Raw genomic sequence first — 17,732 nt, 5'->3', positions numbered from 1 at the left:
TAATAAGGCATAATTTTTCTTAGTAAGATCACACAAGTACATAAGCAAGGGAAAATAATAGTTGGTGAATGTCTTTTAAGCTCTTCCCATATTTCACTTTTTAAAATGCTTAGGGAAAAAAATATTTGCCATTATTCTAGAAAAAACAAACAAAACAAAACAAGCCAAAATAATTAAACAACCAAGCAACACTAAAACCACATTATACAGTTGGATCATCATGCTTTCATCTGATTTAACTATGAAGTATGTCCTTAACAAATCTGATGGTTTCTTTACAGAATTCCTTTCTTCACCTTTTCTTCGGTGGATTAGCTGTTTGAGGTGGAGTGACAGGGCGTCCAGAATTCAGTCCACCATACTGGTACTTAGCTTTCTTTTCACATGGTTTCAATATCTGAAAGTAAATAATTTATTAACAATGTTATTCTTTCAAGTGCAGTAAGTTCAAGGAAACTGTTAGAATGGTGGGTTTTTTTCGATAATGGGCATATTGTAAAATATTGCCATTTCACAGAAATTGTAAAAGTGCAATAAAAATACAGAACAAAACAGCAAATTCCACAAACATTTCTCACATTTAAAGTGTGCAAATGTCTGAACACTGTTATTATGTGTCATTCCACTCATATTTTAGCAACAAAGGCCTGGGCACACTATTCCTATCAACTACCCAATCCCTAGATTTATGTAATTTTTTTTTTCAAATTAGTGATCTCTGTGGTGAGAAAAAGAACACCAGTTTAATAGTGAAAAGACCTAGGTTCTCATCATAATTCTGACATATTTATTTAGCAGGGTAATTAATCTTCAACAAGTCGCAAACTCTTCAGACCTTATTTTTTAATGTATAGATTTATTTTTTAAAAATGCTTTATTTGTATATTTCACTACCATAAAGTTCACACATTTAAAGTGTGTATGTCAATGGGTTTTAGTTAGTTTACAAAGCTGTTCAACCACTACCATAATCTAATTTTAGAACATTTTTGTCACCCTATAAAGAAATCTTGCTCACATTAGTAGTCATCCCCCATTCCTGCTCTCCACCTCCCCACAACCCCTCCAAACCTAAGCAACCAATAATCTATTTTCTGTCTCTATAGATTTGCCTATTCTGGACATTTCATATTATTGACATCATATAATATGTGGTCTTTTGTGACTGGCTTCTTCCACATATGTTTTCATAGATTCCCCACATTATAACATGTACTTGATTCCTTTTTATTGCTGAATAATATTCCATTATATGGATATGCCAAATTATACTTACCCAGTCATTAGCTGATGGACATTTGAACTATTTCCCTTTTTTTTCTATTGCAAATAATGCTGCAATGAACATTCATGTACAGGTTTTTATGTGGACATCTGTTTTCATTTCTCTTGGGTATATAACTAGGAGTGAAATTGCTGAGTCTTATGATAACTCTCTGTTTAACCTTTCGATAAACTGCCAGACTGTTTTCCAAAGCACCTACCCATTTTATATTCCTACCAAACAATGCACAAAGATTCTGCTTTCTCCATATCCTTGCCAATACTTGTTACTGACTTCTTTATTATACTCATTCTGGTGGGTGTACCTAGAACTTTAACCTACATGATAGATGAAAAATGTCATGATTTTACAGTAAAAATGTGTAGTAAAGATGTATGAAGTAATTCCTAAAACTATTCAGAACATCACAGTGCCTCAGTGAAAGAATATTTTAATCCAACTCCACAATGACAACTGTTGAAGAATTAGGCTTGGTTACTATCCCTAAATTATAAATGAGAAGTCAGTCATTTACCAATTGTACAAGCTGATAAAACAGTACAATGTAACAATGAATCAGAGGGATGGGAACATCCCACTACATTTAAAAAGAGAAAATAAAGTGTGTGCACGTCAAGGACATAAAATAACCTTTGCAAAAACAAAGTATTAAGGTCATTTTAGTCAGTGAACAAGAATGACTCGTAAGCACCACACTCAAGCTAGAGCTGGCCTCTCTAAAATGTAAACGTTTCTCTGTTCATAAATGGGTACTTAAAGATTATTTACAAAGTTTTTTCATAAGTAAATATTTTACTTTATTTTCCTCTGAGTTTATAATTCTCTCTCTCCCTCCAGTATCTGTCCCACTCATTCACCTTGCAAAAGAAAACGAAACGCTAAATTATGCATTGCCTTTACATTCTTCTAATAGGTAAGCCACAATCCAAAAGAGGAATTTAACAATTAAACATCTGAATCAAGGACGACTGACATACTTAAGTTCTCTAAAACCCTCATATTTGTTATATAACAAAAAGGCTGAAAACTCTGTGACTGAAAATAGAAATCTCCAATGAGTCTGAGTGGGAATCAATTCTGAATTTCAATATTTGCTCAAGGAAAGATCATAAATCTTCAAGAAAAACCCTCTGACAACAGTTTTAATTACATTTCTAGTTGCTATAAATTTATATTTATATCATACCTGAAAAGATCACATCAAAGTTTCATCTATGCTCATCATTCCACCAGCATTATCAAACTCCCCACAGTAAGTTGGGGCTGAAAATAGGGTTACCAATTGTCTTTTAGCAAAAAATTCATATCCATCTTCCACCACCTGTCAAAGGAAATGTCAAAAGAGAAAACATTTATTAATAGGCAATTCTCAAACATCTATACTAATTGAGATTAATCTGGCAAAGACATTTTAAAAACCCGGTTTTGTTTTGGAAGTTGTGGTTTTTATTCTTAAACTGCCTAGAGCATTAAAATTGGTGTGCCTTTCCTATAATGGCAGGCATTTATCTTAAATGGAATCATACATTATTACCAAAAGGCTTAAAAATCATACCATCTCTAAGGGTCCCCACGAGACAAAAACAAAATATGCTAATAGGTATAGCGACTGCAGGGAGCTGAGTGAAGGAAATGGTTAATGGACTTCTGTGGTTAGCACCCAAGGACATGTTCAGTTGGTGAACTGGCAAACGAGTTAACAACCAAGAAATGTCAAGTACTGCAAACAATCCTTGAGAACGCTTGAAGTTGTGAGAACACTTTCTTGGGATGTTCCCAGGAGGCGCATTATAGATAACCAAGTGCTTGAGAAGGGAGGTAACGGCCTTCTGCTCTTGAGAAAAGTATAACAGAGTTTGTGCATTAATGCTTATCTCGCATTCACAAGCTTGCTAAATGTAATAAATGCTGTAACAGCGGCTGGGTCGGGGCTACTCCCCTGAGACACCAGTGCCCCCCCCCCCCCCCCCCGCTCTTCACCTGCATCTCGTCTGCTGTGCCTTCCTTCACGTCTCTGATCATTTTAATCAACAGCTGGGACCCCCAAGTACTTCTCTGATGATGACAGTATAATCCAACTATTCTTGCTTTGCTTTTAAATATTCTATTAGTATTATAGCTACATATTGAAAACATTACTAGGTTGAATTTAATTCACACAGATCATGCTCCTTAAATTACTTGCCAATAGATTAACTTTTATATGTGTTATCATTTTCTTTAATGATTTAACATGATTTCTAGACTCTGTTGTCAATTCCTGAGTGACTTAGACAATTAATGTTTCTCTTGGCTCCACAAATTTTAGAGGGAGGCAATAACATGTAAACATTTCATATTTATTTACTTAGGCAACATTACATTCTGAAGCCTCTTTTAGGTATCCTTTAATAAGCAAAATTATCCTACAATACTTGCTAATACAGGAAAGCACCTCTAAAATCACTTGCTTTTAAAAATAACTCCTACCTCCATACTGAGAACACATTCTGTTGAAATTACTTCATAGTACAATTTAGATATTAACATCTTCTGTTAAGACTGAGGCCACCTTATCTATCCCCAGTTCAGCATAGTGCTTGCCACTCAGTACATGTTTCTTAGATCTTGGATGATTTGTTCATCCTTTCACACATTTTTTAAAGGAAATACTTTTAGTTTGTGTTATTTCCTATTGGAGGTCTCTTAATTTTAGAGATAACATTCTTGAAAATAAGCAGTATAGGATTTTGAAGATTTCTGGAAAAGAAAAGACCAGGCAAACTAAAGTAGTTCAATAACCTGACTTAAATTATCATCTTTTTTGGGGGGAAAAAACAAAACAAACAAACAAAAAAAACAGTGAATGGAGATCTATGGCTCAAAAAAAACGACTATGAGTGGGTATTTCATAGTTAGGAAACTTAGCAGCTCTGCCCTGTTATCTAATAGAAGGCTTAATTTCCAAAACCATAAACACAATGTTTGCTGATAAAAAGACGACTTTGCCAAATGCAAAGGATTCGGGAATATGACTGTTTCAATTGAACAACCAGAAAATTCTGCTAGAAAATAGGTATGTGATATAAAAATACAGAGAATGAGAAGCCAGCCATTTTTGTTTTTCACTTAAGGTCACAAAAAGAAGTAAAACTAGCCAAGTGACATGGGGAATAAGACCCAGAGAAAAAGTACTGTGGAACAGCGTGTACTTAGTTTAATAAATTTGGCTTTAACAAAGTAACATGGAATCTTAAATATATTTTTAAAAAATCAAATACTTTTAGTAGCCTCAAAGGTAGCCTAAGATATTTTTAAATGCCTTTCAATCCCATTTGTTTATTTTTCCTTTGGTTGCCCGTGCTTTTGGGGTCGTATTCATGAAGTCTGTGCCCAGTACTATTTCCTGAAGTGTTTCTCCTATGTTTTCTTTAAGAAGTTTTATTGTTTCAGGGTGTATATTTAAATCCTTAATCCATTTTGAGTTGATTTTAGTGTACGGTTAGAGGTATGGATCTAGTTTCATTCTCCTGCATATGGATATCCAGTTATCCCAGCACCATTTGCTGAAGAGGCAGTCCCTTCCCCAGAGAATAGTCTTGGTGCCTTTGTCAAACATCAGAGATACCATCTAACCCCAGTTAGGATGGCTAAAATTCAAAAGACTCTGAACGATAAATGCTGGCAAGGTTGCGGAGAAAAAGGAACTCTCATACATTGTTGGTGGGACTGCAAAATGGTGCAGCCTCTATGGAAAATGGTATGGAGGTTCCTCAAACAATTGCAGATAGATCTACCATACGACCCAGCTATCCCACTGCTGGGTATATACCCAGAGGAATGGAAATCATCAAGTCGAAGGTATACCTGTTCCCCAATGTTCATCGCAGCACTCTTTACAATAGCCAAGAGTTGGAACCAGCCCAAATGCCCATCATCAGATGAGTGGATACGGAAAATGTGGTACATCTACACAATGGAATACTACTCAGCTATGAAAACGAATGAAATCCTGCCATTTGCAACAACATGGATGGACCTTGAGAGACATGGATGGACCTTGAGAGAATTATATTAAGTGAAACAAGTCAGGCACAGAAAGAGAAATACCACATGTTCTCACTTATTGGTGGGAGCTAAAAATTAATATATAAATTCACACACACACACACACACACACACACCAAAAAAAAAAAAAAAAAAAAAAAAACGAGGGGGGGAAGAAGATATAACAGCCACAATGACTCGAAGTTGATACGACAAGCAAACAGAAAGGACATTGTTGGGGGGGAGGGGGGGAGGGAGAAGGGAGGGAGGTTTTGGTGATGGGGAGCAATAATCAGCCACAATGTATATCGACAAAATAAAATTAAAAAAAAATGCCTTTCAATCAATATATTATGTTTTAGAGTACAAGCACTTGACATGTTAAAGAAGTATTAAAATAGGTTATTGCTTATTAATTCATTTCTTCAACACAAACAAAGTGCATGCTACAATTGCCAGTAACTGTACAAGGCAACAGAGATTCAAAAATAAAAAAGCCATAGTCCCCTCCTTAAAGAGTGTACAATCTACATGTGAAAAAATCCTCAAAACTCTAAATTGTAGATCTGCTTTTATAATGAAAAATTGCAAATATAGGCAAAAGTAGATAAAGACTTCGATAAACTCCTTTAACTCAACACTCATCCTGATTCAATAATTATCAGGATTAGGCTACATTTGTTTCATTTATCCATTTCTAGAAAAACATGGACATTCTTTTTACATAATAATAATGATTTTTATCACAGCTAAAATAATTAACAAGGACACTCGTATGTCTACTACCTAGTTTATAATCACATTCCCCAACTGTTTCAAAAACGTTTTTACAGTGTGTTTTTTTCTTATCAAAGTCCAAACAAGACCCACACAATTCATTTGATTGTTATCCATAATATATAAGAACCATATAAAAATCTAGACTATGTCTACAAAGCTTGGAAAAGCACTGAAAATTGTTAGGGTTTCATTTACTAAAAATGTGTTCTTTTGAAACATTTCCTCTTATAGGGTGAGAAAAGGTTAACAAACCATTCATTAGGTTGTTAACTGGGAGACATAGATATTGGCTTTGCCTATCCTACTGCTTTTCTTGTTACATGTCATTTAGCTTTCTTGGACCTCAGTTCCCCCAAAAATAAAAAGAAGAGGGCTTGTGGGAAGTTAACAACTGTTGTTAAAATATGCAAGAGTCATATATTTCATACCTGATGAGTTCGACAAATCAAGTCTAAATCATGACGATTCAGAAATTTACTGACTACATCACCTCCAAAAGTGAAGGAAACACCACGATCATTTTCTCCCCAGCCTTGCACATCTTTATCTGGGTCAGACCACAGCAAATCCCAGAGCAAAACTTTAAAGAACAGCAATACAACAAGGAAAAAAACCAAAATTTATATAATAAAGCATACTTTTTTCACGTTTCAATTCTTCTCCTGCCCTCTTACCCTTTACTAAACAACCCCTTGCCCCCAAGGTATCCTAATTTATCTAACTTACACACTCTTTGTTAAAGCAACCATACAAATTTTGCTAGTACTCTCTTAAGGGAGTAATTTCCAAATATATGAAATAAGTGTACAGCACACTCTGAACACAACAATAAATGAAAAAGGCTGTTAATCTTTTGTGTATAGTTTCTCTACCTGAAGAAACAATTGAACCAGCAGCATTTCCTGAATATTTCATCCTTTCCTTACAGAGTGACAGAGTCTGATTCTAAGCACCATAGTCTATTCCATTAGTCTATTCTACTTATCCCTGAGCCAATAACACACTAGAGCTTTTTAATGTCTTTATATTTAATTGGGCTAGAATCCTGCTTAATTATTTTCTTCAGGATTGTCTTGTTATTTTGATCATTTGTTCTTCCACATAAACTTCAGAATCAGCCTGAATTAATTGATATGGAATTTAATTCCATAAAACCTTCAATTGTGATTTCATTAGAATTTGATCTATAGATCAATTTGGAGAAAAAAACATTTCCACTGAGGCCTGGTAATATGGAGAAACAAATCAGATAGATCCCTGACTTTAGTAATGTTTTGGGTCTAGAAAAAGAGGTCAGGACTAAAAATATCTACCTGGGTATCTTCAGTGGAAATCTTGAGAGAGACTCAAAGTCTAATTGCAGTGAGATTAAGAGCAGGGTGGATGTTGAGATATGAAGTAGTTTTCTAAGAACCATGGTGGCTGAGGGAAGATTTTTTTTTTTTTTTTTTTTTTTTAGAATGAGTCAGTTTTAAGAATTTTCTTTTTCAAGATTCCAAATAGTTGATAATACAGCTTAGCAGGAAAGGAGATCTCATTTTCAGTCATAGTACAGCTTGTCTCAATAGAATTATCCTTTGAAGACCTTTGAAAAACCCTTTGAAGAATTAGTGGCAATGTACTCTTAATTTATCTCATTGATATTTCCTAAGCTCCCACTATGATGTTTAAAGAAATCCAACAGCACAAAAATCCCCTGGGACAGTGAGTCTCAACTCATAAGTCCTCTCTGGTTGAAGAAGAATCTATAAAAAACACATACACACACTATTTATAATAGTGTACTCATACTCATGACTACACTATTTGATGTGCAATCATGAGTAGCACTTAGAGTGATATTATCAGGCTTTCAGTACAATGAGCAAAACAATCCAATGACACTTGAAAATAAGTGAAAAAATGCATGTTTTTAACAGCCCAATTTAGGGGTTTAGTCATGTTTTTCTCAGACACTGGTCCATGAATATTTTTCAGTGCTTATCTAAGAATCTTTCAATGTTAAGAGTGGGAAATGAACCTAATGAACACCCAGCACAATACTTACTTGAGGAATAATCAATTCCCCTTTACAAAATTACCAATAAATAATCCTCTTAACAGTAAGCTAAAGGGCCATTCTGTTTTTCATATATAGTATGTTGCTAAAGTGGGCTCTATAAAAATAAACCCTCATAAACAATAAGATTTAGGGAGCTTCCAGGTTGGTGAACACATTGGTATGCTGGGAAGGTAGCATGCCCAGAGAGCACTGGGAAGATCTGTGCTATCCCTCCTCTACCCCTAGTACCTTTCCCTATGTATCTCTTTTGCTTGGCTATCTCTGAGTTGTATCTTTTATAATAATCCAGGAAATTTAATTAAAGCACCAAAGGAGGGGTTTGTGGGAACCTCTGAATCTGCAGTCAGCCAGACAGAAGTGTGGATCACCTTGGGACCCCACTTGTGGCTAGCACCTGAAGTGGGAGTCTTGTGGCAGTCTTGTGGAATTGAGCCCTTAACCAGTGGAGTCTGTGCTAATTCTGGGAGCTAATGTCAGGACTAAATTGAACACCCAGGTGGTGTCAAAAATTGGCTATGTGAAAAAAAAGCACACATTTGGTGTCAGAAAACTCCACATAGAAAAGTATTGATGTTTTAAGCAAAAGCTAAACTGAGGAAGCAAAGCAACTTAACTTCATTCAATTCAACAGGTCTTCATGGCATTTCGTGACATGAATGCCATGATTAGATATCTTAATACATACACTGGTATTCAAATATGAGTAACAACATTTTAAAGCCAATAGTAAAGTTAGGGTAAGCAGCAAATGTGCCTATAACTTATTTATAAAGTTATGTTAGGCTCATTTGTTAATCAACAAAGCATTTTACGCACAACTGAAATTTACTTTTGCTTTGACTTGCTTAACAACTCAACGTTCTTAACGTCTAAGTAGTCAATTTTCATTTTTTCTCAAGTTTTCCCATACATTTTTCACAATTTTCCTAAAATTGACCACACATTTCTAGAGCCTTTAGAGTTCTGAAAACGTGAAATACAGATGGTGCAGAAAATAACAGAAAATTACTAGATAATTTAAAAGAAGGTCACTGTATCCTTGACTAAGAAAGAAAATTTAATTAAAAAAAAAAAAACTTTTGACTAACTTAAGTTTTTAAAGGACGTTATCAATGCCAATATGAATGAGGGAATCTAGAAAGATAGGAAGGTACAAGGAATAAAGAGCAAATCTTTTCAGTGATAAAATAAGTGTGACAGAATCAAATTATATAAAAATTTTAAAGTTCTATATTTTGTGGAATGATTATTACAAAATAAAATAAAGTAGTTAACTTATTAACTATAAAAAAGAGCTCTTTTAAATACATAAACCGATCCTACTTTCACTAAGTATAATTAGGTTCAAATATGCCAACACTTTACAGAAATTAATTAATGAAATTATTATGTACTTACCTGTATCAGGGACATCCGTGGGTCTTATAATTCTCCGAATCTGTTCCATAGATTGAAGATCTGGTGACAGTCCTATAAATGAAAAAATGAGATGCACGATTGAAAGCTAAACAATTTTAAGTCACTCAAAAAGCATTTAATCATAAGTAGATTCACTATGTGAAAATGGTTACTTCAAGAGTTCCTTTGGAAAATGTGGTACATCTACACAATGGAATACTACTCAGCTATAAAAACGAATGAAATACTGCCATTTGCAACAACATGGATGGACCTTGAGAGAATTATATTAAGTGAAACAAGTCAGGCACAGAAAGAGAAATACCACATGTTCTCACTTATTGGTGGGAGCTAAAAATTAATATATAATTCACAAAAACACACACACACACACACAAAAAAAAAAAAAATCCGGGGGAGGGGAAGAAGATATAACAACCACAATTACTTGAAGTTGATACGACAAGCAAACAGAGGGGACATTGGTGGCGGGGAGGGGGGAGGGAGGAGGGAGGGAGGTTTTGGTGATGGGCAACAATAATCAGCCTCAATGTATATCGACAAAATAAAATTAAAAAAAAAAAAAAAGAAAAAAGAGTTCCTTTTAATGTTATCTCAAAGGTCAACATATTGAGTTACTATGAATCTCACTTTGATATGATAGGGAATTAATGACTACGTCATATTCTCCATTTTTACCTACCAGAGAAATGAAATTCCCTTATATTTCAAAAGATTTCCCATGGAAAGAGCCCCACCATTCTATCTTTCCAAGCATTCCCTGTCCTTCACAGGAACATACTCAATTGCAACCCTTCCTACCACTCTTGCTACTTCTTCCCATCTAATCTTAAACACTTTAACTTCCACCTTAAAATGCCTCACTTGGTCCCCTAAGACCTTCTTACATCCCACTCCAACATGCTCATTACCTTCAGGAACGCATGAACTATTGGTCAGAAGGATACACAAGAAGAAGCACATAAAAAATTCTTTGCAATCTGTAAAGTGGTACATAAATATATGCTATTATTTTTCTCTTGTAGGCAACCCAAGTTTCATCTGAGGGAATGAATGCTAAACATTCATATTCCATACTACCACATTTCTATTCTTAGCTATACTAATGGGCAAGATCTACCATTCCTTAAATGTTTAATATCGAAAAACATGTTCCAATTAATAGAGCAAATTATGTTCTGTCAGAGGACAGTACATCTATGTTTTCAGTGTTTTGCCACTTTAATTCTCCGCATATATTGACAAAAAACTAATTTTCTTACACTGTTTCCATTAAATTACTTCCCAGTACAAAAAACCCAATATAGCAATTAAACTATTCAACAAACTCCTTTGCTCTGTATTTAAATCTCTATAATCTGATCTTGTCATTCCCCAACATGTACTCGACATTCTAGTTGGGCCTGTCCTTGCACATTCCCTAAACTAGACAACATACATAGACTGTCAAGTCCGATTCACATCTCTAAAGTCTATTTATCCTGTAAAATCCATGCCTCCATAAACATTTGACCAACAATTATCTCCTTTTCCTGACTTCTGATAATAATTATTGTCTCCAGAAGTACTCATAATTATATCCCTTTTATTACTCAATTATCTGTTTCATAAATACGTTTTATCAATGGGTTTTTTAATTCTTCAACACAACCAGATCATATACTATCTGATAGAGATTGAACTGTGTCCCCCAAGTTTTAAGTCACTGAAGCTTAATCCCCATTATAACTGTTGAGGGTGAGAAATCCTACTATGGTAATTGAAAGGTGGGCCCTTCTTGAAGAGATGATTTGATCCTAAGGACCATGTCTACTGAATGGATTAATAATGGCGGTCATGGGATGGTTCTGAGGGCTTTAAAAGGAGAGCATGTGAGAGTCTCTCTGCTCTGCTATTTTCTGCCACGTGAGACCCCTGTGCAACTGTTCAGCCACAACCAAAGAACACCCTCACTAGATGTGTTCTCTGGACTCTGGACTTTCCAGACTCTGAAACTGTAAGCAATAAATTTCGTTTACTTTACAAATCACCCTGTTTCAGGCATTTATGTTATAAGCAACAGAAATGGACTAACACAGTATCTATATATTTCCATGGCATCTAGCCAAGCGCTAGACACATATGTTAATTTTTTCAAGTGAATTTTTATATATTCATGCTAATTTCACAAATCATATAAAATAACTTACCATCCTTCCAAAAAATTATTTTAGGACCAAAGCAGACATATTGCATGAAGCCTCAAACTCAATTATATTTGGATTCTGATGAAAAGTATTCAATATAGGCAGAAAGATAATGATCCTCTCATTTTACTGAGAACAGGAGTATCTTTCTTTCAAAACTTGAAGGAAAGGCGAAGACATCTTTTCCAAACAAAACTCTAGTTACACTCTTTATATGTGAAACTCTCTAAAGATAAGTATTAAATGTTCATTATTTATAAATAATAATAAATTTCTAAGTATGAAAAGAGATTTTAGCCATGTTTAAAACAGTTTTAATCACTTGAGTTCTCATACAAGTACTGCTTTGTTTCTCCATAGCATCTGAATTATCACATTGTCATAGGTCTTTTCTGGTTTCCTTTTTATTATTATTTATTTATTTTTGGTGGCTGGCCATTGCAAGGATCCAAAGCTTTGACTTTGGTATTATGACACTGCTATCCAACCAACTGAGCCAACTGGCCAGCCCCTTCCTAGGTCTTTTCTGAATAATAACAGCACAAGAAGAAAAATCCATAAGGCAAATTTACTAGTCTACCTCCATGGAGAGAAGGTCTTCTCATCCACAATGGCAGCTATAGGCAGACAGTTAAAACAATCAGTGAAGGTCTTCCACAATGTAATATTAAACCTTCATTTGCCTAGAAAAAGAACAAGCAGAATAGAATAAATAAAAAACCCAAAATTCTTCTAATGAGTTCTCCATCTTATGATTGATTTCAATTTTCTTCTTTATACTTATGTAGCACTTTTCCCATAATGAATATTTGTAATTTGTATACTTTTAAAATGGTAATAAATAAAATAAATAAGAATAACAATAAAATAAACCTTTAATAAAGTTAAAAAGACTTCAAAGATTGTGCTAGATGTGTTATAAAACAAATATATCAAACAATTTTGTTTTTTAAGATCACTATAATATGGAAAATTTGAAACAATTGAACAGGCTACTAGTTCATTTTTTCCCTTCAGCATGTGCACCAGTTAAATACATGCCAATTAAGTAGACAGAAGTGGAAATGGTGCCTCTGGAGACTGTCCATTGTAACTCTAATGCACTGAGTAACACAGTCTATAAACTTACTGCCAAGAAAAGAGAATTTCCAAGAGCTTAACTGGTATTCCCTTGTGAGTGAATTACAACTTGGTGCTATAACAAATATAAATAGAGACACAAAGGCTATAATTTTCCTATAGCTTAGCATAAATAGCTACAAGAAAGACATCCTTAAGTTTTAATATCTTTTTGGAGTTACTTGATTGTCCTGAATTTGCAAAAAGTTGCAACTTCTATGCTGGGGAAAGGATGAAAGACACAAGTACTAATTTTCCTATGCTTTTATGCTATAGCCCATCTCTTATTGAGTATGTATAACTCAAAGCACTGTTTATGAGCTGCTCTCCCATACATTATTTCATTTGATGTCATTTCTTTCCACAAGAGTACTCATACCCGTATTTTATCCTTTAAGAATACACCTCTGTTTCTGATGTAGCTTTAGAAAGAAGTAGGTTATAGTTTGATGTACTACAACCAAACTTCCTCTCTACTGGTCCGATTTAAACAATTCCAGCCACACACTACATCTCAGAAATAAAAATGCAATATAAAATCAAATATAGAATCACTCTCATTTGAACATAAGCTACATGAGAATAGAGGTCATCTGTCTCATGTATTGCTGTATTCCCAGCACTTAGAATAGTGGCAGGCATATATAAAATGTCCTCCACATTTGTCAAATTATTATATGAATCAGGGAGATGTGGGTTCAAATAGGACTCTACCATATGGTAGGATGGAAATAAGCAAAAGTAGACTTTAATGAGGAATTCAGCAGTAAAAAATGAATTCACTTTGAAAATAACTGTGACTCCAAATTATAATTAACTAAACAAATAATCATTACCATACTTAGAAAACAAAACCAAAATATCAAATGTAGTAAGATTATTTAGTTATTGCACTTGGAAACACTACTACACAGCAGGAAATCAGTGATTTCATACTGATGAATAAAAATACAATAAAATAAGGATATTCCAGAGTATTCAACACTCTTTCCTCTCTAGATTTGTAGGCGTAAACTAAAATTTTAATAATAAACTTTTAAAAAGTTTCACAGAAATTCTCAATAGTTCTTGTAACAGGGCTAATAAAGAGCTTCTGTCATATCACAAGAATGGTGACAGTTAAAACTTAATGGACACACACAAAAACGTAGCCACTGTCTATAATGACCTCCATTGTCAGCTGGATATTTCTTTTCCCCAGGTAAACTAATTAAAAAAGGGTGTCTTTAGGCACATAAACTGCCATCAATCTGAAACACCATGACCAAGGAGATCCCAAGGAACCAACTTAATTAGTGACATGTATCCCAGTTTCAGGTCTTCTTCCTGGGCCTATGCCTGGTAGATCATATTTTCAAAATACTCTGAATTGGAAGAACTCGTTTAAACCAGAAAATTATTAGGAAATGTTTCCATTAATCACTTTCTAAGTTTTCATTTTCACTTACATTCATCAGAGAATCCATAAATGCGATTGATGCTAACACACTCATGGTTTCCTCTCAAGAGAAAAGTTCTCGGGATATTTGGTTTAATAAGCCAATAGCAAACAAATGGTTTCCAGTGACTGCTTTCCTCTGTCCACATAATCTCCTAAGAAAAGATAGTTGGCTTCTGGTGGGAAACCTCCATACTCAAATAAACTCAGTAAATCTGTACATTGTCCATGAATATCTCCTAAAAACAGAAAAAAAGTTAGTTTTAGAAAAATTGGTTAACTGTTGTTAGCGGCTTCTATGAAATGGTCCCCAATGTTCATACCCTTGTATAATCTTTTCCCCTTGCGTGCAGGCTACACCTAGCAACTTGCTTCTAACAAATAGGCTACAGCAAGAATGAGATGGGCTGTCACTTCCAAGATTAGGTAACAAAAGAATGTGACTTCCACCTTGCTTGCACTCTTACCTTCTTCCATGCTCACTGATGAAGCCAGCTGTCTTATGGAGAAGCCCATGTAGCAAAGAACTGAGGGAGGCCTCCAGCCAACCTCTCATTTGAAACTGAGGCCCTCAGTCCATCAGCCCACAAGCAACTGAATTAGACTTCAGATGACTGCTGTTCCAGATTACACCTTGACTGGAGCCTTGTGAGAGACCCAGAACCAAAGGACCCAGCAAGGCTGTGCCAAAACTCCTGACCCAGAAATACTATGAGATGGTAAATTAATGTGGTTGTAAGCCACAGAGTTTGGGGGTAATTTGTTATACAACAATAGACAACGAATACATTATCTTATCTGGTAATTTAATTTAGGTCACTTTGTTATACTAAATAAGAAGAGAAATAGCAAGAACTTAGAAATATGTAGTATACATAACTTCTATTACCTTCAAGTTATTTCTATACTAAAACCTTTTAAACAGTACCAGTAAAGAGCACTTCAGATCATTTTAAAGATCACCTATAAGTAACTACATTTGTTTTATTTACATTCATAGAAGAGACTGATTGTTTCCACAAAATTTGCAATTACTCCCTGTTAATCCATTCAACAAACATTTATTTAGTTAGTAGCTTATTTGCTGGGCACTGTACAAAGAAGCACCAAGCACGTGATTTAATAAACAACATTTAGAAAGAGAACAGAAAGTATTTAAACAGCACACTAAGCACGTGCAGTTTACATGGTGTGAATGTGGATCGCTAAGAAATATGCAGGAGAAAGAAAATTTTTGCATGTAGCAAACTATCCTTGTTCTAGCAAAAGCTGACAGTAAGTCCACAAAAGCTATGTCATACACACTAGTAACTACTACAAAGAATACCTGCATTATCAAACCAAAAGTCAGATACATTATTTATATCATTTCCTAATGTTATGTGAATTAGAGAAAAATGTGACTTTCTAAGCAGCAATATTTCTAGTTACAAAAATGAGATCATTCAACTTAAGGTCATAAGTTTTTGCTTTTGGCTGAAAGCCACTGGAAGACTTAAAAGAACCAATACAAATTGCAAAGTAATGTGTCTTCAAAATAGTTTAAATGATCATAACAAAGTTAGAAGACCACAGATATCGCCATATTGACTCCTAAAATTCTACACCTTTTTTTTCCAACCAGTGTACTGGAATTCCCATTTCTCCACATCCTTGACAACACTAAATATCAATCTTTGACGTTTTTGTACTCTGACTAGAGATGGGGACTTGTTTTAAATAGCATTTCACTGATTACTAGTGAGTCTGCGGACCTTATGAATACCGGTCATCTGAATTTCTTCTAAGATTTGCCTGTCCCTATTTTTTGTTATTTTTCTATTATATTATCTTTTTCATTTATTACAAGAAATCATTATATATAAAGAATAGCAATCTTTTTATCTGTTGTATAAGGACCAAATATTTTGTCTTTTTTTATGACAGTTTACATTTTTATATTTTATTTAATGAAACCTAGCAATCTTCTCTTTAAAATAAAAAATTTCAAAACATTTTACCTAAATTATCCTCAAGGTAAATATGGAAGGGAAAACATGATTCAGAGAGTTGTTTCCAGCTTTATCCATTTACGTACCACAGATTATCGCTGGTGCTTCCGATTCCAAAAGAACAGGCTGGCTGAGAAAGACCTCCCGAGACTTGATACATAAGCCCCGAACTTCCGCTTCAGTCGTCTGTACAATCTTTCCTGGACGACATCCTCGTACTGATAAACAGTGAATAAAATCATCAGTTCTCTAAAATTTACCCATAAAAGAACAATACTTAAGAAAGCATCATGCCCACATTATTAAGACCAGAAAAGTCACACAGGCAGCAAACTACCCTGTTGGATCCTATGGCTCACAGTGAACTTATTCTATGGCCTTGGGCTCCTGTCTCCACTGTTGCTGGTTCCTGATGACGCTCCTCGTCTGCTGCCAATGAAATACAGTTCTCTTCTTTGCTCTCCAGTGGCCAACCTGAGGTCCAGCAGCCCATGAGAGTTAAAAGTTTTCGGGGACAGCACCCCTGAATGTCTGGCCAACTTTCTCATCAAAACAAGTTTGCAACTCATACGAGGCCAGGATAGCATTACTAAGAACCAGCAGCTATGAAGAAAGGGAGATGAAAAAGTAGCTGCCAGTAGGTGATTTAGTTTCGCACATTTCCTTGGAATATCATCAGCAGTCCCAATAATTTGAGATACTTTCTGATCAAATATAAAAATGGTGTGAGCTATTTATTAAACTCTAATTTATCACTGTATTCAAAATAGGGCATTATATTACGACCTCTAAAAGCTATTTAGATAAATCATTTTTCACATAAATGAGCAATAAAATCCATAACATAATGTGGCTTTCAGTAACTTTAGAAATGGACAGGAGTGGAATAGTACATGGGGAGAGGCAAGTCCCTTATTTGCCCTTTTGAACTGAACATGTAATCATTTCTTCTCATCATCTCTACTGGCTCTTTCCCTTTATTTTTAAATATACTGCTAAGCTCTCATTCAATTGAAAAGGTATTTTAAAACAAACAAACAAAAAAAAACTATACTTCTATATACCCCTACTGTTTCCCATTTACAATTTAGTCCATGCATTTCTCACTAAACATTACTATGATTCCTTTGTCAGGTAAATGAGACAGGCTTAAGAAAAAAAAAAGTCAGGCCCCCACATGCAAAAGCTATATATTCCATTAATCCCATTACATATTAATATAAAAGTAACAAAGAAATAAAAGAGAAGACAGAGACAATGTGCGTTAGCAAATATGCTGGTTTATAAGACTATCCCTGAAATCAAAAACAATGATCAGTAGAATTGCCTTTATTATGGGGAACTTAGCATAGGTTCTACGTTAGTACTAGCTCTCAAGCATTAAACACCTACTTCTTACGCACATTTGGATTTTTCTAAGACCAAA

General features: G+C 34.7%; 1 pseudogene; it reads right to left on the bottom strand.

Moving 5' to 3' along the window:
- Nucleotides 1–246: 246 nt before the first annotated feature.
- The window catches only part of LOC134368534 (serine/threonine-protein phosphatase PP1-beta catalytic subunit-like), a 45,230-nt pseudogene continuing 27,744 nt past the window's right edge, over nt 247–17,732 (bottom strand).

This window comes from Cynocephalus volans, chromosome X (genome assembly GCF_027409185.1).
Source record: "Cynocephalus volans isolate mCynVol1 chromosome X, mCynVol1.pri, whole genome shotgun sequence".
NCBI lineage: Eukaryota > Metazoa > Chordata > Mammalia > Dermoptera > Cynocephalidae > Cynocephalus > Cynocephalus volans.
Note: the sequence above shows the minus strand (reverse complement) of the source record. Positions and strands in the feature narration are given on the sequence as shown.